This window comes from Arachis ipaensis, chromosome B5 (genome assembly GCF_059453495.1).
Source record: "Arachis ipaensis isolate K30076 ecotype BB chromosome B5, ASM5945349v1, whole genome shotgun sequence".
Classification (NCBI taxonomy): Eukaryota; Viridiplantae; Streptophyta; class Magnoliopsida; order Fabales; family Fabaceae; genus Arachis; species Arachis ipaensis.
The window spans coordinates 87,515,338-87,529,298 of NC_142440.1; the positions used below are offsets into that span (position 1 = coordinate 87,515,338).

At 38.0% G+C, this 13,961-nt stretch overlaps 1 non-coding gene across 1 annotated transcript; it reads left to right on the forward strand.

Annotated features, from left to right (window-relative positions):
• Positions 1-4,748: 4,748 nt before the first annotated feature.
• LOC148564871 (small nucleolar RNA R71) lies at positions 4,749-4,856 on the forward strand. Its single transcript, XR_015885085.1, has one exon. It is a non-coding gene; the product is annotated as a small nucleolar RNA R71 (small nucleolar RNA).
• The last annotated feature ends 9,105 nt before the right edge of the window (positions 4,857-13,961 follow it).

Below are 13,961 nucleotides of genomic sequence, written 5' to 3' on the forward strand. Positions count from 1 at the left end.
CAGAGTTCAGATAGTGTTATTGATTCTCCTAGTTCAGTATGATGATTCTTGAACACAGCTTCTTTATGAGTCTTGTCCGTGGCCCTAAGCACTTTGTTTTCCAGTATTACCACCGGATACATAAATGCCACATACACATAATTGGGTGAACCTTTTCAGATTGTGACTCAGCTTTGCTAGAGTCCCCAATTAGAGGTGTCCAGGGTTCTTAAGCACACTCCTTTTTTTTTGCTTTGGACCTTGACTTTAACCGCTCAGTCTCAAGTTTTCACTTGACACCTACACGCCACAAGCACATGGTTAGGGACAGCTTGTTTTGGCCGCTTAGACCAGGATTTTATTCCTTTAGGCCCTCCTATCCACTGATGCTCAAAGCCTTGGGATCCTTTTTATTTTGCCCTTGCCTTTTGGTTTTAAGGGTTATTGGCTTTTTCTGCTTGCTTTTTCTTTTTCTTTCTATATTATTTTTTTTTCTATTTTTTTTCGCCCCTTTTTTTTTTTTTCTGCAAGCTTTGTTCTTTGCTGCTTTTTCTTGCTTCAAGAATCATTTTTATGATTTTTCAGATTATCAAATAACATGTCTCCTAGTCATCATTCTTTCAAGAGCCAACATATTTAACATTCTTAAACAACAACTTCAAAAGACATATGCACTGTTCAAGCATACATTCAGAAAACAAGAAGCATTGTCACCACATCAATATAATTAAACTAAGTTCAAGGATAAATTTGAAACTCATGTACTTCTTGTTCTTTTGAATTAAAACAGTTTTTATTTAAGAGAGGTGATGGATTCATAGGACATTTATATCTTTAAGACAAAGTTACTAACTACTAATGATCATGTAATGAAGACACAAACATAGATAAGCACATAACATAGAAAACGAAAAACAGAAGGAAGAAGAACAAGGAATGAATCCACCTTAGTGATGGTGGCGTTTCCTTCTTGAGAAACCAATGATGTCCTTGAGCTCTTCTATGTCTCTTCCTTGTCTTTGTTGCTCCTCCCTCATTGCTTTTTGATCTTCTCTTATTTCATGAAGCATGATGGAGTGCTCTTGATGTTCCACCCTTAGTTGTCCCATATTGGAACTCAATTCTTCTAGGGAGGTGTTGATGTGCTCCCAATAGTTTTGTGGAGGAAAGTGCATTTGAGGCATTTCCGGAATCTCATGGAAGTGAGCTTCTTGCGCCTCTTGAGCTCCATGACTGGGCTCTCTTGCTTGCTCCATCTTTTTCTTAGTGATGGGCTTGTCCTCTTTGATGAGGATATCTCCCTCTATGTCAATCCCAGCTGAATTGCATAGGTGGCAAATGAGGTGAGGAAAGGCTAACCTTGCCATGGTGGAGGACTTGTCAGCCACCTTGTAGAGTTCTTGAGGTATAATCTCATGAACTTCCACCTCTTCTCCAGTCATGATGCTATGGATCATGATGGCCCGGTCTATAGTAACTTCAGACCGGTTGCTAGTGGGGATGATTGAGCATTGAATGAACTCCAACCATCCTCTAGCTACAGGCTTGAGGTCCAATCTTCTTAGTTGAACCGGCTTGCCTTTGGAGTCAATCTTCCATTGAGCTCCTTCTACACATATGTCCATAAGGACATGGTCCAACCTTTGATCAAAGTTGACTCTCCTTGTGTAGGGGCGTGCGTTCTCTTCCATGTATGGTAAGTTGAACGCCAACCGCACATTTTCCGGACTAAAATCCAAGTATTTCCCCCGAACCATTGTAACATAGTTCTTTGGATCCGGGTTCTTACTTTGATCATGGTTCTTGGTGATCCATGCATTGGCATAGAACTCTTGAACCATTAAGATGCCGACTTGTTGGATGGGGTTTGTTAGAACTTTCCAACCTCTTCTTTGAATTTCATGTCGGATCTCCGGATACTCATTTCTTTTGAGTTCAAAAGGGACCTCAGGGATCACCTTTTTCTTGGCCACAACATCATAGAAGTGGTCTTGATGGGCTTTGGAGATGAACCTTTCCATCTCCCATGACTCGGAAGTGGAAGCTATTATCTTCCCTTTGCCTCTTCTAGAGGATTCTCCGGTCTTAGGTGCCATCAATGGTAATGGAAAAACAAAAAAGCTATGCTTTTACCACACCAAACTTAGAATATTGCTCGCCCTCGAGCAATAAACAAAAGAATAGAAGAAGAAGAAGAAGAAATATGGAGAGGGAGAGGGAGAGGTGGTTTCGGCCAAGGAGAGTGTAGAGGGGTGTGTTGTGTGAATTTGATGAAGAATGGAGGTCTTTATATAGGGAAGGGAGGGGGGTATTGGTTTGGCCATATGGGTGGGTTTGGGTGGGAAATTGGTTTTGAATTTTGAAGGTAGGTGGAGTTTATGAGGTAGGTTTATGGGGAAGAGTGGATGGATGTGAGTGGTGAAGAGGTGATGGGGAAGAGAGATTGAGGTGATAGGTGAAGGGTTTTTGGGAAGAGTGTTTATGGGGTTGTGTGAAAGAGAGTGGTGAGAAGAGGTGAGTGGAGGTAGGTGGGGATCCTGTGGGGTCCACAGATCCTGAGATGATCCTGTGGGGTCCACAGATCCTGAGATGATCCTGTGGGGTCCACAGATCCTGAGTGGATCCTGTGGGGTCCACAGATCCTGAGGTGTCAAGGCATTTACATCCCTGCACCCATTAGGCATGTAAAAATGCCTTTGTACCCAACTCTGGGTGTTCAGCGCCAGGTTGGTGGCCATTTTGGGCGTTCAACGCCCATCTGTGTGCCATTTCTGGCGTTGAACGCCAGAACCATGCCTGTTCTGGTGTTCAGCGCCCAGAAGATGCCCATTTTGGGCGTTCAGCGCCAGAACCATGCTCTGTTCTGGCGCTGAACGCCAGACAGATGCTCCTCCAGGGTGTGATTTTTCTTCTGCTGTTTTTGATTCCGTTTTCAATTTTTATATTTATTTTGTGACTCCACATGATCATGCACCTAAGAAAACATGAAAAACAATAAAAATAAGAATTAGATAAACATTGGGTTGCCTCCCAACAAGCGCTTCTTTAATGTCAATAGCTTGACAGTGGGCTCTCATAGAGCCTCACAGATGTGCAGAGCTTTGTTGAGACTCTCCAACACCAAAATTAGAGTTTGGATATGGGAGTTCAACACCAAACTTAGAGTTTGGTTGTGGCCTCCCAACACCAAACTTAGAGTTTGACTGTGGGGGCTTTGGTTGACTCTGCTTGTAGAGAAGCTTTTCCTGCTTCCTCTCCATGGTTGCAGAGGGAGATCCTTGAGTTTTGAATACAAGGGAGTTCTCATTCCATTGAAGGACTATTTCACCTCTGTCAACATCAATCACAGCTCTTGCTGTGGCCAAGAAAGGTCTTCCTAAGATGATGGATTCATCCTCTTCCTTTCCAGTATCCAGGATTATGAAATCAGCAGGGATGTAAAGGCCTTCAACCTTTACTAACACATCCTCTACTTGTCCATAAGCCTGTTTTCTTGAGCTGTCTGCCATCTCTAGTGAGATTTTAGCAGCTTGCACCCCATAGATTCCCAGTTTCTCTATTACAGAGAGGGGCATGAGGTTTATTCCTGAACCAAGGTCACACAGAGCCTTAAAGATCATGGTGCCTATGGTGCAGGGTATTATGAACTTTCCAGGATCCTGTCTCTTCTGAGGCAATGTCAGTTGATCCAGATCACTTAGTTCATTGATGAACAAGGGAGGTTCAACTTCCCAAGTATCAATGCCAAATAATTTGGCATTCAGCTTCATGATTGCACCAAGAAACTTGGCAGTTTGCTCTTCAGTAACATCCTCATTCTCTTCTGAAGAGGAATACTTGTCAGAGCTCATGAAGGGCATAAGGAGGTTCAATGGAATCTCTATGGTCTCTAGATGAGCCTCAGATTCCTTTGGTTCCTCAGAGGGAAGCTCCTTATTGATCACTGGACGTCCCAGGAGGTCTTCCTCCTTGGGATTCACGTCCTCTCCTCTCCTCACAGGTTCGGCCATGGCACTTATGTCAATGGCCTTGCACTCTCCTTTTGGGTTCTCTTCTGTATTGCTTGGGAGAGTACTAGGAGGGATTTCAGTGATCCTTTTACTCAGCTGGCCCACTTGTGCTTCCAGATTTCTAATGGAAGACCTTGTTTCATTCATGAAACTTACAGTGGCCTTAGATAGATCAGAGACTAGATTTGCTAAATTAGAAGCATTTTGTTCAGAGTTCTCTGTCTGTTGCTGAGTTGATGATGGAAAAGGTTTGCTATTGCTAAACCTGTTTCTTCCACCATTGTTAAAGCCTTGTTGAGGCTTCTGATCCTTCCATGAGAAATTTGGATGATTTCTCCATGTTGAGTTATAGGTGTTTCCATAAGTTTCACCTAAATAATTTACCTCTGCTATTGCAGGGTTCTCAGGATCATAGGCTTCCTCTTCAGAAGATGCCTCTTGAGTACTGTTGGATGCAGCTTGCATTCCATGCAGACTCTGAGAGATCATATTGACTTGCTGAGTCAATATTTTGTTCTGAGCCAATATGGCATTCAGAGTATCAACCTCAAGAACTCCCTTCTTCATAGGCGTCCCATTGTTCACAGGATTCCTTTCAGAAGTGTACATGAACTGGTTATTAGCAACCATGTCAATGAGTTCTTGAGCTTCTGCAGGTGTTTTCTTTAGGTGAATGGATCCACCTGCAGAAGTATCCAATGACATCTTAGATAACTCAGACAGACCATCATAGAATATATCTAGGATGGTCCATTCTGAAAGCATGTCAGAAGGACACTTTTTGGTCAACTGTTTGTATCTTTCCCAAGCTTCATAGAGAGATTCACCTTCTTTCTGTCTGAAGGTTTGAACATCAGCTCTAAGCTTGCTCAGCTTTTGAGGAGGAAAGTACTTGGCTAAGAAAGCCATGACCAGCTTATCCCAAGAGTTCAGGCTGTCTTTAGGTTGAGAATCCAACCATAATCTAGCTCTGTCTCTTACAGCAAAAGGGAAAAGCATGAGCCTGTAGACTTCAGGATCTATTCCATTAGTCTTAACAGTATCACATATCTGCAAGAATTCAGTTAAGAACTGAAAAGGATCTTCAGATGGAAGTCCATGAAACTTGCAGTTCTGCTGCATCAGAGAAACTAATTGAGGTTTCAGCTCAAAGTTGTTTGCTCCAATGGCAGGAATGGAGATGCTTCTTCCATGTAGATTGGAATTAGGTGCAGTGAAGTCACCAAGCATCTTCCTTACATTATTATTATTTTCGGCTGCCATCTCCTCTGCCTGTTCGAAAATTTCTGAAAGGTTATCTCTGGATTGTTGTATTTTAGCTTCTCTTAATTTTCTCTTCAGAGTCCTTTCAGGTTCTGGATCTGCTTCCACAAGAATGTTCTTATCCTTGCTCCCGCTCATATGACAAGGAAGAATGGCCAGAAAAATGATAATAATAATAGAGATCCTCTATACCACAGTATAGGGATCCCTTTGTGAGTGGAAGAGAAGGGGGAGACAAAGAATGTGATGTAAAGGAAGAAATGCAACTGTACGAATGGAAGAGATGTGAGATGAGATGTTAGGATATGAATGAATAAATAGAATAGGATGGGGGAGGTATAATTTTCGAAAATTATTTTGAAAAAGGGTTAGTGATTTTTTGAAAATTGGTTTTTGAAAATTGTTAGTAATTTTTTTTTTCGAAAATTTTTGAAATAAAAATTATTAGTTAATTAAAAAGAAATTTTTGAAAAAGGGGGAGATATTTTCGAAAATTAGAGAGAGAGAGTTAGTTAGGTAGTTTTGAAAAAGTTAAGAAACAAACAAAAAGTTAGTTAGTTAGTTGAAACAAATTTTGAAAAGATAAGAAGTTAGGAAGTTAGAAAAGATATTTTGAAAAGTTATTTTTGAAAAAGATAAGATGAGAAGATATTTTTTTGAAAAGATATGATAGAAATTAGTTTTTGAAAAGGATTTGATTTTTAAAATCTCAATTAATGACTTGATTCATAAGAAATCACAAGATATGATTCTAGAACTTAAAGTTTGGATCTTTCTTAACAAGCAAGTAACAAACTTCAAATTTTTGAATCAAAACATTAATTGATTAAGTTATTTTCGAAAATTTGGTATAAAAATAAGAAAAAGATTTTTCAAAAATATTTTTGAAATTTTCGAAAATAACTAAGAATTTTGAAAAAGATTTGATTTTTGAAAAAGATTTTGAAAAAGATAAGATTTTCAAATTGAAAATTTGATTTGACTCATGAGAAACAACTTGATTTTAAAAATTTTTGAAAAAGTCAACTCCAAATTTTCGAATTTGATGAGAGAAAATAGGAAAGCTATTTTTTTTTTTTTTTGATTTTTGAATTTTTATGATGCAAGAGAAAAACACTAAAAAGATGCAATGCATGAAATTTTTAGATCAAAACATGTGATGCATGCAAGAATGCTATGAATGTCAAGATGAACACCAAGAACACTTTGAATGTCATGATGAACATCAAGAACATATTTTTTGAAAAATTTTTAATGCAAAGAAAACATGCAAGACACCAAACTTAGAATTCTTTAATGCTTACGCACTAAGAATTCAAGAATGCATATGATAAACATGAAAAGACACAAAACAAAAATTCATCAAGATCAAACAAGAAGACTTACCAAGAACAACTTGAAGATCATGAAGAACACTATGAATGCATGAAATTTTTTTTTTGAAAAATACAAGATGCATATGCAAGTGACACCAAACTTATGATATGACTCAAGACTCACACAAGAAAAAAATATTTTTTGATTTTTATGATTTTCTAATTTTTTTGGATTTTTTCGAAAATTATATGAAAAAAAGAAAAAATAAGGATTCCAAAATTTTTAATATGAATTCCAGGAATCTTGCCATGTTAGTCTAAAGCTTCAGTCCAGGAATTAGACATGGCTCACTAGCCAGCCAAGCTTTCAAAGAAAGCTCCAGTCCAAAACACTAGACATGGCCAATGGCCAGCCAAGCTTCAGCAGGTGATCAGAAACAGTAGCAGGTGGATTAACTCCAACTAGCTTGCTCTTGATAACAAATTGCTGCCTCAGTCCAAATGAATTTAGACATGGCTTTACAGCCAGCCAGGCTGCAACATATAATTACATGGGCTGGGGTGATTAGTTGAATACCAATCCCAAAGTAGTTTGGGTATGGCTTTACAGCCAGATATGATTCAACATATTTCATGAAACACTAGAATTCATTCTTAAAAATTTCGAAGCCATAGAATAATTTATTTTTGAAAACATTTTTATTTTTTTTTTCGAAAACAGATGAGAAAATTTTAGAAATTTTTTTTGAAAAATTTTTGAAAATAAAACAAAAAGAAAATTACCTAATCTGAGTAACAAGATGAACCGTCAGTTGTCCAAACTCGAACAATCCCCGGCAACGGCGCCAAAAACTTGGTGCACGAAATTGTGATCTCCAGGCTCGAACAAATCCTGGTAATGGCTCCAAAGCTTGGTGCTTTGATCTTAATTCATAATTGTCACAACTTCGATACAACTAACCAGCAAGTGCACTGGGTCGTCCAAGTAATACCTTACGTGAGTAAGGGTCGAATCCCACGGAGATTGTTGGTATGAAGCAAGCTATGGTCACCTTGTAAATCTCAGTCAGGCGGATTTAAACATGATATTTTATTAGATTCAAATAAACAATAAAAGGGATAGAGATACTTATGTAAATCATTGGTAGAACTTTCAGATAAGCGAATGGAGATACTTTTCGTTCCTCTGAACCTCTGCTTTCCTGCTATCTTCATCCAATCAGTCTTACTCCTTCCCATGGCTGGCTTTATGTGATACATCACCACTGTCAACGGCTACTTTCGGTCATATCACGGGAAAATGATCCAATGCCCTGTCACGGCACGGCTAATCGTCTGGAGGCATCACCCTTGCCAATGGCTTCATCTTATCCTCTCAGTGAATAATATGCTCACGCACCCTGTCACGGCACGGCTATTCATCTGTCGGTTCTCGATCATGCTGGAATAGGATTTACTATCCTTTTGCGTCTGTCACTAACGCCCTGCAATCGCGAGTTAGGAGCTCGTCACAGTCATTCAATCATTGAATCCTACTCAGAATACCACAGACAAGGTTTAGACCTTCCGGATTCTCTTGAATGCCGCCATCATTCTAGCTTACGCCACGAAGATTCTGGTTAGGAGATCTAAGAGATACTCATTCTAGCTTAATTCATGTAGAACAGAAGTGTTTGTCAGGCACGCGTTCATAGGGGAGATGGTGATGAGCGTCACACATAATCATCACCTTCATCACGTTCTTGGGTGCGAATGGATATCTTAGAAACGAAATAAGAAGAATTGAATAGAAGATAGTAGTACTTTGCATTAATCTTTGAGGAACAGCAGAGCTCCACACCTTAATCTATGGAGTGTAGAAACTCTACCGTATGAAAATACATAAGTGGAGGTCCAGGCATGGCCGAGATGGCCAGCCGTCTAAAACGTGATCAAAGGATCATAAGGTAATCCAAAGATGTCAAATACAATAGTAAGAGGTCCTATTTATAATAAACTAGCTACTAGGGTTTACATGAGTAAGTAATTGATGCATAAATCCACTTCCTGGGCCCACTTGGTGTGTGTTTGGGCTGAGCCTGAGTGTTGCACGTGCAGAGGCCATTTGTGGAGTTGAACGCCAGTTTCTGTGTCAGTTTGGGCGTTCAACTCTGGTTTTGGATCCTTTTCTGGCGCTGGACGCCAGATTTGGCAGAAGGCTGGCGTTGAACGCCAGTTTACGTCATCAATTCTTGTCCAAAGTATGGACTATTATATATTGCTGGAAAGCCCTGGATGTCTACTTTCCAACGCAATTGGAAACGCGCCATTTCGAGTTCTGTAGCTCTAGAAAATCTACTTTGAGTGCAGGGAGGTCAGAATCCAACAGCATCAGCAGTCCTTTTTCAACCTCTGAATCTGATTTTTGCTCAAGTCCCTCAATTTCAGCCAGAAAATACCTGAAATCACAGAAAAACACACAAACTCATAGTAAAGTCCAGAAATGTGAATTTATCATAAAAACTAATGAAAACATCCCTAAAAGTAACTAGATTCTACTAAAAACATACTAAAAACAGTGTCAAAAAGCGTATAAATTATCCGCTCATCAATCTACTGCTTCATTTAAATTCTAGCACCCATCCCCCTTTACATTTTGCTGCAATTTACTTTTCTTGCTCTGTAAGCTTTTGTCCAATCTACATTCTGCTGATTTACACTTGATGCAATTTACATTTCTTGTTCTTTAAGGTTCTGTCAATTTACTTCCTGTAAGTGAGATCTGCTATAATTTTACTTTTCTTGTCATTTAAGCTTCATCTAATTTACATTCTGCTCTTTACTTTCACTGCAATTTACTTTCTACATCTTTAAATTCCTAGCAATTTCCTTTCTGTTGGTTACATTCTCACTCAATTCACCAATTTTAGCATGACTAAACTAATCAACCACTAAAATTGCTTGATCCATCAATCCCTGTGGGATCGACCTTACTCTTGTGAGTTATTACTACTTTATGCGACCCGATACACTTGCCGGTGAGTTTTGGTGTGGAATTTGATTTTCACCCATCATGAATACAAATGTATCTTTCCAAAAGGAAATAGGCACAGCAGTTGCAGCAGTGGTAGTCAGAGATTGGCAAGGAAAAATTATGACTGGGTCAACAACAATATTCAAGACAGTGTCAGCATTAGCAACAGATGCTCAAGCATACAGAGAGGCTCTCATTCCCTTTAAAAATCTTCAATTAATGAAATGCATAATTGAATTAGATTGCTTACCTCTAATTCAAGCAATTAAAGCAAAGGTACCAGTGGCAGAAGCAGATGCAATTATCAGAGACATTCTCCAATTGCTGGATGAGGCTCTGGATGTGGGAGCTACCTGGACTCCAAGAGATGGCAACAATTTAGCTCACCTACTGGAAACGATGGCAGTGGAGAATGAAATACAGAGGCAGTGGATAGTCAATCCACTGATTCAAATTATGAAAACAATCAAAACAGAAGCAGGGTTTGCATCAATTTAGCAAAGTCATAATATACAGAAACATATCAATTGGGGGTCAATTTCCACTAGCCAACAAAGATATTAAAAATAAGAGATTTTACCGATAAGAAGGGAAGCGGAAACAGGGGATAGAGATAAAGCCAGAGTTGAGACACAGGATTACCCATCAGCAGCGCAGGGGAGTATAATTGTGAACAGTGAGGAGCCAAAAAAGGAAGAGAGGAGGGGCTATGGTGGTGGTCACCGAGAGCTTCAGCGCATGCCGAAAACCAACCGTGAGGATTGGGGCTGTCACAACTCTCGAGCAGGATCTTCTTCACTGCATCGGCTAATGCAGTCCAATAATAATACAACCACATACAAATGGGCGACTGGTCGGATTCAATTCGAGGAATCACAAGGGGCATCCATGTAGAATGAAAAACAGGGGACTCAAATTGGGGGAGAGCGGCAGTTGCGATCGGCGACAACGGTAGACTTATATAGGCTGTTTCATTGAACTTGGGGTTAGACCATAGGCGAGAGTGGAGGAATTGGGTCTTAGCTCCATGCAACAATCTTATTGAATCATGAGGAAAAGCTTTGGTAGCTTTGATTTCTTCAGAGATAGTAAGCGTTGGAGGAGAAGATTTGGGATTTGGCCATTTAGGTGGGTTGGCGGGTTATTTTGGGGGTAAAGATGTGGGTTGGGTTCGGTTCTGGTTATGTGGGCCGGATATGCCAAGTCCAAAAAAAAAGAGTTATTTGGATGAATTTTAAAAAAAAATATTTTTTGTTGAATTATTTTTTTAAGATTTTATAAAAAAGTAGAAATAATTTTATATTTAAATATTTCATATAAAAATATTTTTTTATCTATCAATTATGTTTAGATAGAACAATATAAAAGTATTTTCATATTTATTTATTATGTAAAAAATATTTTTTACTTTTCTAATCATTTTATTTTTACTGCTAGGAATTTGTCAAATATGATAAAAAATTAAAAAAGACCTTTTTCATTGAATAAAATCTTGAGAAAAGGACAAATAGGTTCTTGACATTTTGTCCCATAGACATTTCTGTTCCTGACCATTTAAAAATACTTTTAAATTTCTGACCACTTTAAAAGTTAGAAATAGGAATCCCTCCGTTCATATGGGTTTGTCAGACCTAACAAAAAAGTTTGATGTAGATAAGCCCCCTTACTTCAAAATGACGCCGTTTGTCTTAGTTGCTAGCTTTGTCACCAAAAGAGCAAAAATCCCTCTTACTGCTCACTAAATGGTGCATTAACATTAAGAGTGTTAATAATCACCGTAACACTCCTCTCAACTATTCTAGCTGCAAATGTTCCAAAACCACCACGAATTTCAAAACCAATTCTAACCCCTCCATTACTAGTTTCCAAATCCAAAACACCATCAACAAGAAAATCATTCTTATTCTTAAATTTCACAAATCTTTGATTCTCATTACCATTCCTAAACAAATCAAAGCAACCAATGTATTCTCTATTCAATTGTTATTTCTGTCTTTGTCATCACCTTATTTTTCTTTGGCTTCGGCTTCAATCTCCTTTTGCAGCTCCTTAGCCTTGTCCTTATCATCCGCAATAGCCAGTGCCTTGAACATTCCCTTGGAACCACCACCTCTAATTTCGGCATCGTTCTCTTTCAGTTTTGCGTCGAATTCTTTAACGTTCTCGGAACATCGACCTAACTTGTAATGAACTCAATAAGTACCTTATCAGCGAATTAAAATAATGTGTGCCAGTATAATTTTGTGATTTCCATCACCCTATTTATTATTATAATTGTTCTGAATTCTAATTATATCTCTCAAAATAATATGAATTCCATAGTTTTTTTCCTTCTTCCTACTTGTTTAGAGATGATATATGTCATCTTAGACTTTTGAGTTTTCTCAAAAATAACATTTTCCTAAATTTTGATTATTTGCTTCTATAGCTAACCTTAAAATCATAGCTTACCCTAAAATCATAGGTTCTTCCTGCTATATAGGTTCTTTTTATTAGGTTTGGGATTCGGTATAAGTTATCTTATCAATCATAGGTTCTACCTGCTATAGAGGTTCTTTTTTTGTTATCTTTTCGTTTTAAAACTCATCCTTTCTCTTCTCCTGCAAAACAGTAAAATAGGTATGCAAATATAGAGTAGGTATGAAATTACAAAGTGTAGATAAAAAAATAGTTGAGAAAACCTCTTTTCTCTTTTGGTTACGATGATCATATTCAAATCATATGATATAATTATTATTATAGTTGTTTAATTTGAGTTGGTTTATTTTTAATGAAACAGTTACAATTTGGTTGGTTGGGGATAACGAAATTGTATATATGTTTTTAATTCCTATTATGAATGCATTGAAGCTTGTGTCCACAAGATGAAGACCCTAACTTCAAGCTTCACAAGAACAGAAAGGGTTCTGGTTAGGCATGCATGTTTTTTTTTTATCTTTTTATACATTCAAACTTTATATTATAATATGGAATTTTATTGTTGTTATATTTTGTTGTTCTATTTTGTGTTTGTTTTGAATTTGAAAGTGTTTAGTTGTTAATTTTCAAATACGTATAACTTATTTCTCGAGTTAGCTATAGCTAGGAGACATCTTATATCAACAATGGAAGAAGGTGTTTGGAGAACTTTCAATTGATTAGCTAATTATATAGTTAACTTTATCCATACATATAAGACCAAGATTTGCTATGGGATATTTCAACAGTTGGCCATTGCTCTTTAAATTCGTAATCAAGCCATTATATTATTAATATCTTATATTATACAAGCTAAAGTTTTTATATGAAAATATATCCAATTCGATTTCTAATTAACCGTTAATTCTCTATTGGACAAACCTAACTAGAATGCTTATTTAAGTTTAGAGAAGACAAGAAAAGAAGAGTCTCTCTCAATGCAAACAAATAGTTAAGGAAATATGGAATTAATTTAAAGCAACATTGAATTTGAAGGTGTTTTACTCATTTTTTGGTCGACTTTGATAGGTGATATCGAAACGAGCTTGTATCAAGATCTCAAGTATCGGGGAGTAGATACGACTTCTCTGAAAAAGAGTGAGATTGACTAGGAAATTACTCACTACTAGAAAACTAGTTATTACAGACGCATATTTCCGACGGATTTTATCCCATGGAAATACAGACGGAATTTTAGAGGGATTTTTTGTCGAAAAACAAAAAAAATGCATTAGCATAAATTATAGACGGAAAGCAGAATCCGTCGATAATTTTGTCGGTAAAATTAATTTTTTCCATGGAAAATAATTACAGACAGAAAATCCATCTTAATTAAATAAATAAAATGTTGCGTTTTATTAAATTATTACAGACAAAAAATCCGTCTGTAATTTAAAATTTTCCGTCGAAAAATATTGATATAAACCTACCTTAACCCTAATCTCTCGAGCTTCAGTCACAATTTACACACGTTCATTCACACTTCACACACGAGCTTCTTCCTCACGAGCTCTGCTTCTTTTCTGGTCGCACGAGCTTCCTCTGCCGTGGCCGCCGTTCGCATCACACGATTTCTCTGTCATCCCTTGCGTCGCACGAGCTCCTTCCGCCGCCGCTCTCGTCGCGTCTGCTCCCTTGGTCGCCGTTGTTGCAGAGCTCCCTCTGCCGCTCTCGTCGCGTCTGCTCCCTTCATTGCCGTCGTCACAGAGCTCTCTCCGCCACCGCTCTTATCGCGTTTGCTACCTTAGTGAATTTCAGGTATAATCTGATTTTGTGATTTTGGTGCTTAGGGCTCAATTTTTCTATACCAATTTTAGGTTTATCAATTTTTCTTCGCAGTTTCTATCTTCTTGTTGCTGTTGATGCTGATTGAGCTTGTTGTAGGTTTATCAATTATTTTACTATCAGCGAAGAAAGAGATTC